Source organism: Poecilia reticulata, chromosome 16 (genome assembly GCF_904066995.2).
Source record: "Poecilia reticulata chromosome 16, P_reticulata-male-v2, whole genome shotgun sequence".
In the NCBI taxonomy this organism is placed as follows: Eukaryota; Metazoa; Chordata; class Actinopteri; order Cyprinodontiformes; family Poeciliidae; genus Poecilia; species Poecilia reticulata.
Genome location: NC_088845.1, coordinates 1,788,381 through 1,801,971, shown reverse-complemented (window position 1 = coordinate 1,801,971; position 13,591 = coordinate 1,788,381). Strand labels below are relative to the sequence as shown.

Here is a 13,591-nt window from a genome sequence, read left to right as displayed (position 1 = left end):
TTATAATCCTTTATGAATAGACTGGAATCAGATTAGAATTGAAATCCCATAATTACATTTTAATCCCATTTATTCCCCTGAAGCTTCCTGGTTGCTGATGGGAGATTTTAATAACAGTAAAACAAAATTTTTTTCAACTTGTCCAACTAGGAAAGATTCAATCTGTAGTTTGGTCTGTCAGTTATGATCATTTATTGAATTTAGATGAACTAACAGATTTACAGATGTGTTGTTTTTTATGTATGTTTCAGCTGAAAGTTTGGAAGGATCAGGGTGGAGATTAATAAAAAAATTAAAACAGAATACCTACAGAAAATTCAGGTGGAGAAGAGGACATGCAGCTCAGTCAGAGGAAAGGAGAGCAAAAGTAATAAAAAGCAGGAAGCTAGTAAAGGTCCAGGTGGAGAATGAGTCTGAATGCAGGCGAGTTAATCAGGGGAATGTGGAACAGCTGAGGAGGAGACCGAGGAAGAGGAGAATACTAAACAGAAATCACAAAGGAGAGCAAGACAAACAAACAAACAAACATTTCTAACCAGTGAAACACGTCCCTGAACATTTCAGTTTATTACAATCTCTATTTATTCTGGTCAGATTAATTTAATCCATCAGTTTATTTTAACTCAGACAGACAGAAATGTACATATTAGTCTACATATAATGTTTTACTGAACTTGGATGCTAAAACAAGAAGACAGAAATCAGCTAAAGGAGGTCAGATTAAACCAGATTAGCTGCAACTGCAACATAACTGAAGCAACTGATTAACAGGAAGAGAACGGTCCTGGGTCACCGTGGCAACGCTGAAGGGAAAAAGCACAAGAGAAGAAGAAGAAGAACGATTAACAGAAAGAACCTGACCTGGACAATCAAAAGAGCAAATTATTATAAATGATTAGAAATTACTCAACAAAATAAAACAAAACTAGCCGCCAGCTGCCAGAAAAAAAGAGTTCTGGCAATCTGCATCGGTCTAGTCCAATCAGCACTTCGTTTACTTCAGGACTCCTTTGAAAAAGACGGCTTGGGACTTTCCTGGTTGAATAAAAGTAAAATAAAAAAATCATTTCCTGTCCATCGTGATGCTGGATCTCAGAGGTCCGGAGGAAACCACTGGAACCAGCATCAGCAGGGAAAACCAGTTAGCTAAATGCTTCACTGGTAAAAGTATTTCAGCAAACATGTAAACAAAGTTTTGTTGTGTTTGTGAATGTAAAGAAACAAATGGAAGTGAGGATCATTCAAATGTTTTGAATCAAATCTGATTCCGATTCCCATCCTGCAGACCAGTTCAGTCCAGTTCAGCAGAGGGATGCACCAGTACATTCCAGTTCATGATGAATAATTAAAGGTTATTAATGATTAATTCTAAATCAACACAGACCAGATTACTGGAACCAAGATGCTTTTCATTTTAAACAGGCAGAGTTTTTACATGAACTCCATCTAAATCCACTTAATAAGGTTCATTTACCAACAGTAAAATATTTTCTAAAGTTTATTTTAGGTAAATCTTTTTATCAAATTTAAAAGAAAGCATTTAATTTCAACTATAAAACCTGTTAAATACTCTCAAATCCAAGTTATTACAACACAGTTATTAAAACACTTACACACTGCAAACATCCGGCTAGTTCAACGCCTGCTAACTTCTACCATCAGTTTATTTTAAATGTAGTTTTGTCAAGTTTTGCTGGTAACTTTCCTTTTACCTGCAGCAGAAAGATGTTAAATCACGTCAGAAAAGGAAATAAATCGGTGACGTCAGCAGCAGAGTCTCTGTTCACCTGCAGCTGCTTCAACCCAGAAGAAGAAGAAGAAGATTTTTTTTGATTTTTTAACAACACATTTATTGTACAATAATTTTAAAAACAGGGTGCATTTTTTCACATTTCTTTCGGTTCTGGATGAAATAAAAGAAAACTAAATAAAAACAGATAAATAAATAGTTATGTCAGCATCTTGTTAAAATTTAGTTCTCTGTCATCACCAATATTGCACAGTACACCGTTAAAACCCCACATTTGTGTAAAACCATTAAAATCCCCGGTGGCTCTGTGGAAGTAAAACTCTAGTCTGATTCTTGCTTTTATATTACACTTCCACAGAGCCACAACATCGACTTGAGGTCCTGCCTGCATTCTGTCTCTTCGTGTTATGTATATAGCCATTTTTGCTTCGGAGATTAAATAATTTAAAATGCGGGATTTAAAACTGGTGGCTCGGCTATGATGCACACCGTAGATAAAAACGGAGTTTGTAAAAACCATATTAAACAAGCTAAAAAATCTCATTAAAACGCTAAAAAAAATGGATAAACGTGCACAATCTATAAAAACGTGAAAAACACTCTCTGGCAGCATGCAAAAAGGACACTCGTTTAAAACCTCAGGGTTAATCACCGATAAAAACGCGTTCGTGGCTATTGCTCCGTGGAGAATTCTCCACTGGAGATCGCCAGTCCTTTTTTTTATTGGTGGCTTATATATTGTCCTCCATTGTGGTTTTTGTCCTGTCAGTTTTTTGCTCCATACGTTGGTGGGTCGGTTGTGGAGTGTCCTTTTGTTTATTGCTTTCACACATGATTGGTACGTGCCCTTTGAGTTTGCCGCACTCAGGTCCAGCTCTGCCACCTCCAATAGGGGGCCGCTGTCTTCCCCTAGGTCGGCCTCTATGGTCACCCTTGGGAACGGGTCGTTTTTGTCTGGCAGGTGTTTCCCTTTCCCGTGCAGCTGCAAGAGCTGCTTTTCTTCGGGTGCCAGACGTTCCTTGACCCGTTCCAAGAAGCGCTTTGTCAGTCTGGCGGACCGGACCCCGAGCAGTGCGCCAACCTCCTCGATGTTTGCGAGGTCCGGCCCGGCTGCGCGTATCAGCCGCCCTAGCGTCACCGTCTCGGACCTGGTCAGCGCCTCACTCAGCCCTGGCACACTGTTGTCTCGGGCATCCAGTCTCGCTCCGTTCACCAGTGGTTCTGCTAAAAGCCAATGCAGAGAGTTAAGCGTTTGTGCTCTTTTCCATTTAAAAAGAGCGCAGGACTTAAAAACACCCTGATAAAATTGAGGTAACCACTTTAGCTTTAAAAGACTAAAATCGGTTAGAAACCGAGCAGCATCCAGCCCCAGACAATTGACGCGTCTGAAGATGCAGCTGGCCACGTCTCTCCACACAGGGGATTCTGTCAGGTACTTTTGCACAAATAAAAGACGAAAAGTTGCGGTTCTGCTGGCCAGGTGGACAAGGCCCTGGCCCCCCTCCTCTCTGGTTAAAAACAACACAGACTGTGGCACCCAGTGTCGACCGCTCCAGAAGAAATTCACCATTTCCCTTTGTATGTTCACCAGCAGTCCTGCTGGTGGGTCTAGCACACTTAGTTTGTGCCACAGCTGTGTTGCTACTAGGTTGTTTAAAACCAATACTCTGCCTCGGTATGACATCTGGGAGTGAAGCCACTTCCACCTGTCTAGTTTTTCTTTGATTTTTTGTTCGGTGGACTCCCAGTTTTTGTTGACGATGTCTTTGTTCCCTAAAAAGACACCAAGGTATTTAAAACCGTCTTTCTTCCACGTGAGGCCTTGGGGGAGAAGCGGAAGTCCAGTGGACCACTTGCCGATGGCCAGGGCCTCACTTTTCCCCAGTTCACTCTGGCCGCGGACAGCGTGGAAAACTGTTCTGTGATGGTGGTTAAAACATTGATGTCTTGTTGGTCTCTAATAAAAGTGACAACATCGTCAGCATAGGCAGATAAAACAACACTATTAGTAAAACCAGGTAAAACCAAACCATGTACACACGAACGTATTTTTTGGAGGAGGGGTTCCAGGGAGAGAGTGTAGAGCATCCCGGAGAGGGCGCAGCCCTGCCGAACGCCTCTACACACCCTAAAAGGAGCACACAGGTTACCGTTGATCTTCAGCATACTCTCAATGTCACTGTACATTACCTGGACCTTGGCAATGAGACCCTCGCTGAACCCGAACCCTCTCATGGTCTTCCATAGGTACTCATGCTCAACGCGGTCAAATGCCTTTTCTTGGTCTAATGAGATCAAGCCTGTTTGTAACCCCAATGAACCGGAGACTTCCAAAACATCTCGAATCAGGTAGATGTTATCTACCATGGACCTGCCGGGGACGCAATAGGTCTGGTCCCGGTGGATGACCTGCTCCATAGCTTTCCCCAGCCTCGCGGCCAGGGCCTTGGAGAGGATCTTGTAGTCGGTGCAGAGGAGGGACACAGGGCGCCAGTTCTTTATCTCCTGCAGGTTGCCTTTTTTGGGCAGCAGGGTAATGACTGCCCTGCGGCAGGACAAAGGGAGCGAACCGGTGGTGAGGCTCTCGTTGTATACCTCAAGGAGGTCCGGGGCCAGTAGGTCCCAGTAGGCCCTGTAAAACTCTACCGTGAGCCCATCAACGCCCGGGGACCTCTGGCCCTGCATGCCGAGAAGGGCTGAGTGGAGTTCACGGAGTTGTAGGGGACGCTCCATCTCGGAGTTGGTCTCCGCAGAGACCTGGGGTAGTTCAGCACTGAACTCCCCAAACAGTTTCTCGTCTTCCCTATATTCACTTCCGTGCAGTGTCTGGTAGAACTCCACCGCCCTCCTCCTTATCTCACCCGGTTCGCTCAGCTGTCGCCCCGTGTCTGATAGCAAAGAGTGGATTTGCTTCCTCTGCCCGTGCTTCCTCTCCAAGCTAAAGAAAAAGCTAGAGGGAGCATCCATCTCTGTGATGTTCTGGACCCGGGACCTGACCAGTGCGCCCTGGACTTTGTTCTCCAGCAGGTTTGCTAAAGTTAGCTTTTTGGATTTGAGAGCTTCAATATGCTCTCGATTTCCTATGGATGCACAAAGTTGCTCTAACTCCACAATGTTTATCTCCAGATCTCTGATAGATCCGGTAATGTCGCGGGTGACGTTGAGAGTATGCTGTTGGCTTAGTAGCTTGATCTGTACTTTCCCATGGTCCCACCACTGTCTTAGATTATTAAAATCAGCTTTTCTCTGTCTAAAACTGCTCCAAAAAAACGCTAAAACCTCTTTAAAACTCCGATCTTGCGTTAGCGCTGCGTTAAAATGCCAGTAGGCGCTTCTGGGTAAAATGTTTCTGATAAAAACACTACCTAAAAGCAACGAGTGATCTGTAAAAGCTACTGGTGAGATCTGACATGCTCTAAACACATTAAAATTGTGTTTAAAACAGTAAAAGCGATCGAGCCGAGCTAAAGAGATTTTGCCGTCACTAAGGTGGGACCATGTGTACTGCCTGGCACCTGCGTGCATCCTTCTCCATACATCCACCAGGCCGTTAGACGAGACCAGCTGCCGCAGAACACGTTGGGCTGCTGGATGCGGCTCTGCGTGATTGCGGTCTAAAAACTCGTTCTCAGTGCAATTAAAATCCCCGCCTAAAAAAACGTAATTCTCTGACCCACAATCACCCAGCCGTTCCCCAATTTTTTCATAAAAACGCTTCTTCTCTGCATTGGTAGTGGGAGCATAAATATTGATAAAAACTATACTAAAACCATCAAAATTTGTCTTTACTAAAAGACACCTCCCTTGTACTATGTGCTCGATTTCAGTGGAGTTTGGGGTGAACGCTCTTGAAAAGAGGAAGCCCACCCCTGCACTCTGGGAGGTGCCGTGACTTAAAATGACCTCCCCCTTCCACTCTCTGATCCAGTCTGTTTCTGTTACTTGGTCACTGTGCGTTTCTTGTAGGTAAACTACATCGATTTTCTTTCTATTCAGAGTTTGATATATTAACGCTCTTTTCTCAGCCTCCCTCGCCCCATTCAGATTTAAAGATGCTATCTTAAAGGAATCCATGTTGGGTAAAAAGAGGCTAAAACCAAGATAAAAGTAAAAAACAAGGACAGTACAAAAGGGTAAAATGTTGCTTTGTGTCATTAAATCAAATTTGTTTTCTAACTTTCGTCATTATTTTCTTTCGTCTAAAAATGTCTCTATCGGAGAAACCTGATGTCTCTTTGTTCTTTATATGGTTTTTTGCGGAGAAGTAAAAAATCTTAAGATCGGGGAAGTAGCTCTCTATTTTTATACCTCTAAAACCTTTGGTGTCCCGTAAAAAGTTTCTGTACAATTCGACTGGGTATCTTGGTGCCCTGCTACTCATTTGTGTGGCTGACATGTCGCTGCTATCTGAGAGATAGTTTTCAGCATCGCTGCTGTCGGACACCTCATCTTTTTCTACCGCTGGCTTGTAAGCCTGCTTGATGGCTTTTTCTGCCATTAGCACGTTTTTTCTTTTGCTCCGTCTTTTTAGCGGGCTCGACACCTCTACCTCCATGGTTTCTTCTGTCTCTCCTGCCGTTTTTTCCATGTCGGTTTCAGTAGTCTCGCCCTTGCTTTTCCCTTTCACCTTTGCCTCTCCTTTCTCTCCCTGGATTTCTGATTCTGACCTTTCCTTGCTTTCCCTCACTCCAGCCTGCCGCTCTCCTTGTACCCCATCTCTTTCTCTCACCTCACTTTCTCCACCATCATTCATCCCACCACCGTTGTCATTCATCCCATTGTCACACACCACCGTGCTCTCATTCTCACTCACTCTTTCATCCGTTTCCACACTTGTGCCTACCGTCACCTCAGCTCTCCCTTCTGCTCTTTCCTCCGTGGTGGGTTCCTCCTCCGCCGCGTTGGGTTCCTCCACTGCTACGGCTGGTTCCCCCGCGGCTACAGCGGGTTCCTCCACAGCCGCCGCGGATTTCTCCTCGACCGCTGCGTGTTTCCCCGCCGCGGCCGCCGCGGGTTCCCCCTCTGCAGCAGCAGATTCTCCCGCGGTCGCAGCAGGCACTCTCCCTGCCTCGGTTTTCGACCGCAGTGAAGTTAGTTTCAAGTTGGATATTCGATATTCGAGCTCCGGGGAGTAGCGGCGTTTAGCTAAAGGTTGATCCGATTTATGAACGCTAATGTCGGCCGGCGGTTCTCCACCGCTCCCGGCCGCAGCACCCGAAGGTTCACTTAGGGACTGTCAACAAATTACCGAACCAAACCTTCCTGTCAAAGAATGTTAATAAATGCCTTGAATTGTAACACAATAACTAATTGAAAGTGCTATTTCATGCTTTTACATGAGACTCAATATCATCTATTAAATTTTAAAGTCATACAATATTTCAATTATTTTAATATTAAATAATAGAATGTTCTCTTCAATAGCTTCCAGGTCATGTGACCTATTGATTCAAAATCACTTCCAAATAATTATACAAGTCTCTGTAGATGAGGCACAAACTTTTGTTTTCCATTTTTAGCCATTTTCCATTTTTTTAGGAATTTTTTTACTCAAAATTGAGGGTTTTTCTTCAATAGCTTCCAGGTCATGTGACCTGTTGACTCAAAATCACTTTCAAATAATTATACTAGTCTCTATAGATGAGGCACAAACTTTTGTTTTCCATTTTTAGCCATTTTCCATTTTTTAGGAATTTTTTTACTCAAAATTGAGGGTTTTTCTTCAATAGCTTCCAGGTCATGTGACCTATTGACTTAAAATCACTTTCAAATAATTATACTAGTCTCTATAGATGAGGCACAAACTTTTGTTTTCCATTTATAGCCATTTTCCATTTTTTAAGATTTTTTTAACTCAAAATTGAGGGTTTTTCTTCAATAGCTTCCAGGTCATGTGACCTGTTGACTCAAAATCACTTTCAAATAATTATACTAGTCTCTATAGATGAGGCACAAACTTTTGTTTTCCATTTTTAGCCATTTTCCATTTTTTAGGAATTTTTTTACTCAAAATTGAGGGTTTTTCTTCAATAGCTTCCAGGTCATGTGACCTATTGACTTAAAATCACTTTCAAATAATTATACTAGTCTCTATAGATGAGGCACAAACTTTTGTTTTCCATTTATAGCCATTTTCCATTTTTTAAGATTTTTTTAACTCAAAATTGAGGGTTTTTCTTCAATAGCTTCCAGGTCATGTGACCTGTTGATTCAAAATCACTTCCAAATAATTATACTAATCTCTATAGATGAGGCACAAACTTTTGTTTTCCATTTTTAGCCATTTTCCATTTTTTAGGAATTTTTTTACTCAAAATTGCGGGTTTTTCTTCAATAGCTTCCAGGTCATGTGACCTGTTGATTCAAAATCACTTCCAAATAATTATACTAGTCTCTATAGATGAGGCACAAACTTTTGTTTTCCATTTTTAGCCATTTTCCATTTTTTAGGAATTTTTTTACTCAAAATTGAGGGTTTTTCTTCAATAGCTTCCAGGTCATGTGACCTATGGACTCAAAATCACTTTCAAATAATTATACTAGTCTCTATAGATGAGGCACAAACTTTTGTTTTCCATTTTTAGCCATTTTCCATTTTTTAGGAATTTTTTGGTCAAAATTGAGGGTTTTTCTTCAATAGCTTCCAGGTCATGTGACCTGTTGACTAAAAATCACTTTTAAATAATTATACTAGTCTCTATAGATGAGGCACAAACTTTTGTTTTCCGTTTTTGGCCATTTTCCATTTTTTAGGCATTTTTTGGTCAAAATTGAGGGTTTTTCTTCAATAGCTTCCAGGTCATGTGACCTATTGACTTAAAATCACTTTCAAATAATTATACTAGTCTCTATTGATGAGGCACAAACTTTTGTTTTCTGTTTTTAGCCATTTTTCATTTTTTAAGATTATTTTTGGTCAAAATTGAGGGTTTTTCTTCAATAGCTTCCAGGTCATGTGACCTATTGACTTAAAATCACTTTTAAATAATTATACTAGTCTCTATAGATGAGGCACAAACTTTTGTTTTCCGTTTTTGGCCATTTTCCATTTTTTAGGCATTTTTTGGTCAAAATTGAGGGTTTTTCTTCAATAGCTTCCAGGTCATGTGACCTGTTGATTCAAAATCACTTCCAAATAATTATACTAATCTCTATAGATGAGGCACAAACTTTTGTTTTCCATTTTTAGCCATTTTCCATTTTTTAGGAATTTTTTTACTCAAAATTGCGGGTTTTTCTTCAATAGCTTCCAGGTCATGTGACCTGTTGATTCAAAATCACTTCCAAATAATTACACTAATCTCTATAGATGAGGCACAAACTTTTGTTTTCCATTTTTAGCCATTTTCCATTTTTTAGGAATTTTTTTACTCAAAATTGAGGGTTTTTCTTCAATAGCTTCCAGGTCATGTGACCTATTGACTTAAAATCACTTTCAAATAATTATACTAGTCTCTATAGATGAGGCACAAACTTTTGTTTTCCATTTTTAGCCATTTTCCATTTTTTAGGAATTTTTTTACTCAAAATTGAGGGTTTTTCTTCAATAGCTTCCAGGTCATGTGACCTATGGACTCAAAATCACTTTCAAATAATTATACTAGTCTCTATAGATGAGGCACAAACTTTTGTTTTCCATTTTTAGCCATTTTCCATTTTTTAGGAATTTTTTGGTCAAAATTGAGGGTTTTTCTTCAATAGCTTCCAGGTCATGTGACCTGTTGACTAAAAATCACTTTTAAATAATTATACTAGTCTCTATAGATGAGGCACAAACTTTTGTTTTCCATTTTTAGCCATTTTTCATTTTTTAAGATTATTTTTGGTCAAAATTGAGGGTTTTTCTTCAATAGCTTCCAGGTCATGTGACCTATGGACTCAAAATCACTTTCAAATAATTATACTAGTCTCTATAGATGAGGCACAAACTTTTGTTTTCCGTTTTTAGCCATTTTCCATTATTTAGGAATTATTTTACTCAAAATTGAGGGTTTAGGTTCAATAGCTTCCAGGTCATGTGACCTATGGACTCAAAATCACTTTTAATTAATTATACTAGTCTCTATTGATGAGGCACAAACTTTTGTTTTCTGTTTTTAGCCATTTTTCATTTTTTAAGATTATTTTTGGTCAAAATTGAGAGTTTTTCTTCAATAGCTTCCAGGTCATGTGACCTGTTGATTCAAAATCTGTGTGAAATTGTTCTATCAGTCTGTATAGATGAGGCACCCTCCTTATTTCCCCATTTTAGATATTTTAATTTTTTTTTCCATAATTTAAATTAAAAAATATGATTGGTGTTTAATAGCTTACATTTCATGTGACCCACTGACAAGGAACAAAAAGGGTTAAATTGAATAGGTATGAGTGTGCACCACCTAGTCTAGTAGAATAATTTTACATTTATTTTGAGTAAATTGATCACATGACCCATAAGCTATTAAGAAAATTCAATCAATCAATCATCTTCCCCTTGTCCGCAGTCGGGTTTAAGGGTCAGCAGAGGCCCAGACTTCCCTCCCACCAGCTCCTCCAGGGGAATCCCAAGGCGTTCCCAGGCCAGCTGAGAGACATAGTCCATCCAGCGTGTCCTGGGTCTTCCTGTGGGCCTCCTCCTGGTAGGACGTGCCCAAAAGACCTCACTAGGGAGGCGCCAAGGAGGCATTCTAATCTGATGCCTGACCCACCTCAGCTGGCTCCTCTCAAAGTGAAAAATCAGCGGCTCTACTCTGAGTCCCTCCTGGATGACTGAGCTTCTCATCCCATCACTAAGGGAGAACCCAGACAACGTATGGAAAAAAATAATTTTGGCTGCTTGTGTTTGTGATTTTGTTCTTTCAGTCAAGACCCTTAAACCTATGTCATAGATGAAGGTAGGGACGTAGATCGACTGGCAAATAGAGACCTTCCTTTTTGATCCAGCTGTCTCTTCACCACGACAGACTGGTCCAGCGCCCACTTTACTGCAGACGTTGCGCCAATCCATCTATTGATCTCCTGTTCCATTTTCCCTCATTCTTGATGTTATGGATTCTGTATTTTCCTCCATCTCTTTTAGCCTCTTTCATCTGCCTCACATGCTGAAGCATACATAACCATGTTTATATGTGACTGCTGGCAGTCATATGTAAACAGACTGAAACTGATTAGAGTACAGTTTATGGAGGGTCCAGATTGCAGAGATGAATAAAAAGCTAAACTTGCTACAATCTTTGCCTCACTTGGCTTCTTGTCACTTGGCCCCAGAGCTGGACGATGAATGTAACCTAAGAAGCCTGATGTTCCATTTGGATGATATGTATGGATTGTGAAATTTGATTATCTTTTGGCATTAAAGCTTGTTTTTATATATAACCAAATCTCATTATTTCTCAATTTACAATGAGTGGTTCTGGTCGGGTCCTGAAACTGGTTAATGAACATGGGTGGTGAACAGAGACAGAAATGAATGAACTCCAACATTGAACAAGATGCTAAGATGCTTAAACTCCTCCACTTGGGTCAGGAAAATCTTACCTGACTTTTCAAGCTCAAGACCAGGGCTTTGGATCTGGAGGTACTGATCCTCCTCCCGGCCGCTTCACACTCGGCTACTACTACTACTACTACTACTACTACTACTACTACTACTACTGCTACTACTACTACTACTGCTCCAGTGAAGCTGTAGATCACGACATGATGAAGCCAGAAAGGCCACATCATCTGCCAAAAGCAGAGGCGTGATCCCAAGGCCACCAAAATGGATCCCTTCAAAACCCTGGTTGTGCAGAACGTGGCCTCGGACAGAAAACCCCCAAATAAAAAAAATCTAATCTAATTTTATTTATATATCACATTTCAACAAGGCATTTCAAAGAGCTTTACACCATAAAATTACAAAAATAAAAAGCTATAGAAACAGCCAACAACTGAAACATTAAATTTTCTCGCTGCATATCAGATTGTTAATTAATGTTCCATTAATTAACGCACGGCTCCCATCTCGAGTCATGCGATGAGATGAGACTATTTCTAGTTAGAACCTCTCAACCTCACACACCAGCTCAGGCTCCCACCAGAGAAGTGACTTTCCATGCCCAGTGATAAACGTCCATCAACAGGGTCAGAAAGCCAAGATCCCCTCCCTCGGCATTCTAAAATCTCACATTGCACCCAACCCTTTGGCCCATCCCACAGGCGGTGAGCCCATGGGAAGGTGAACCCACTTTGGACTGAGGCTGGCCAGACTCCATGTGTTTTGGCAAGCACCAGGTGCTTGCCAAAACACATGCTTGCCTAACCCTATAGAGACTAGTATAATTATTAAAAGTGATTTTGAGTCCATAGTCACTGACCTGGAACTATTGAAGAAAAACACTCATTTGACCAAAAATAATCTTAAAAATGAAAATGGCTAAAAATGGTTAACAAATGTTTGTGCCTCATCTATAGAGACTAGTATAATTATTTGAAAGTGATTTTTAGACGATAGGTCACATGACCTGGAAGCTATTGAAGAAAAACTCTCAATTTTGACCAAAAATAATCTTAAAAAATGAAAAATGGCTAAAAACAGAAAACAAATGTTTGTGCCTCATCTATAGAGACTAGTATAATTATTTGAAAGTGATTTTTAGTCGATAGTCACATGACCTGGAAGCTATTGAAGAAACTCTCAATTTTGACCAAAATAATCTTAAAAAATGAAAAATGGCTAAAAACAGAAAACAAATGTTTGTGCCTCATCTATAGAGACTAGTATATATTTAAAAGTGATTTTTAGTCAACAGGTCACATGACTTGGAAGCTATTGAAGAAAACCCTCAATTTTGACCAAAAAATTCCTAAAAAATGGAAAATAGCTAAAAATGGAAAACAAAAGTTTGTGCCTCATCTATAGAGACTAGATAATTATTGAAAGTGATTTTTAGTCGATAGGTCACATGACCTGGGAAGCTATTGAAGAAAAAACCTCAATTTTAGGTAAAAAATTCCTAAAAATGGAAAATGGCTAAAAATGGAAAACAAAAGTTTGTGCCTCATCTATAGAGACTAGTAATTATTTGAAGTGATTTTAGTCAACAGGTCACATGACTGGAAGCTATTGAAGAAAACCCTCATTTGACCAAAATAATCTTAAAAATGAAAAATGGCTAAAACAGAAAACAAATGTTTGTGCCTCATCTTAGAGACTAGTATATTATTTAAAAGTGATTTTTAGTCAATAGGTCACATGACCTGGAAGCTATTGAAGAAACATTCTATTATTTATATTAAAATAATTGAAATATTGTATGACTTTAGATTTATAGATGATATTGAGTTTCATGTAAAGCATGAAATAGCACTTACAATTAGTTATTTTCTTTACAATTCAAGGCATTTATTAACATTTCTTTGACAGGAAGGTTTGGTACGGTAATTTGTTGACAGTCCCTAAGTGAACCTTCGGGCGCTGCGACCGGGAGCTGTGGAGAACCGCCGGCCGACATTAGCGTTCATAAATCGGATCAACCGTCGTCTAAACGCCGCTACTCCCCGGAGCTCGAATATCGAATATCCAACTTGAAACTAACTTCACTGCGGTCACTTTTCGGGTCTTCTGTCCGCTCCGCAGCAGCAGGCTGCTGCTGGGCAGAACCCGGCGTTGCCTGTCCTGCTCTGTTTGGGCACATTTTGGCAATGTGCCCCTCCTGTCCACAGCCGAAACACTTCAGGTTAGACGAGGTCGCGAATAAAACGTAGTCGAAGTCGTCTACTTTTACCTGAAGCTTAAATTTAGTTCCTGTCTCGCCTGTTTAAAATCATAAATAAGTGTCTCCTATGGAGACAACCGTGCTTGAGCAGTGGGGACTTACA

The 13,591-nt window shown here is 40.4% G+C and overlaps 1 long non-coding RNA gene across 1 annotated transcript; it reads right to left on the bottom strand.

Annotated features, from left to right (window-relative positions):
* Window positions 1–1,823: 1,823 nt before the first annotated feature.
* LOC145547656 (uncharacterized) lies at window positions 1,824–6,808 on the bottom strand. The gene is made up of 2 exons (XR_014083952.1): window positions 6,594–6,808; window positions 1,824–2,974 (listed from the first exon to the last, which is right to left on the bottom strand). It is a non-coding gene; the product is annotated as an uncharacterized LOC145547656 (long non-coding RNA).
* Between the last annotated feature and the right edge of the window lie 6,783 nt (window positions 6,809–13,591).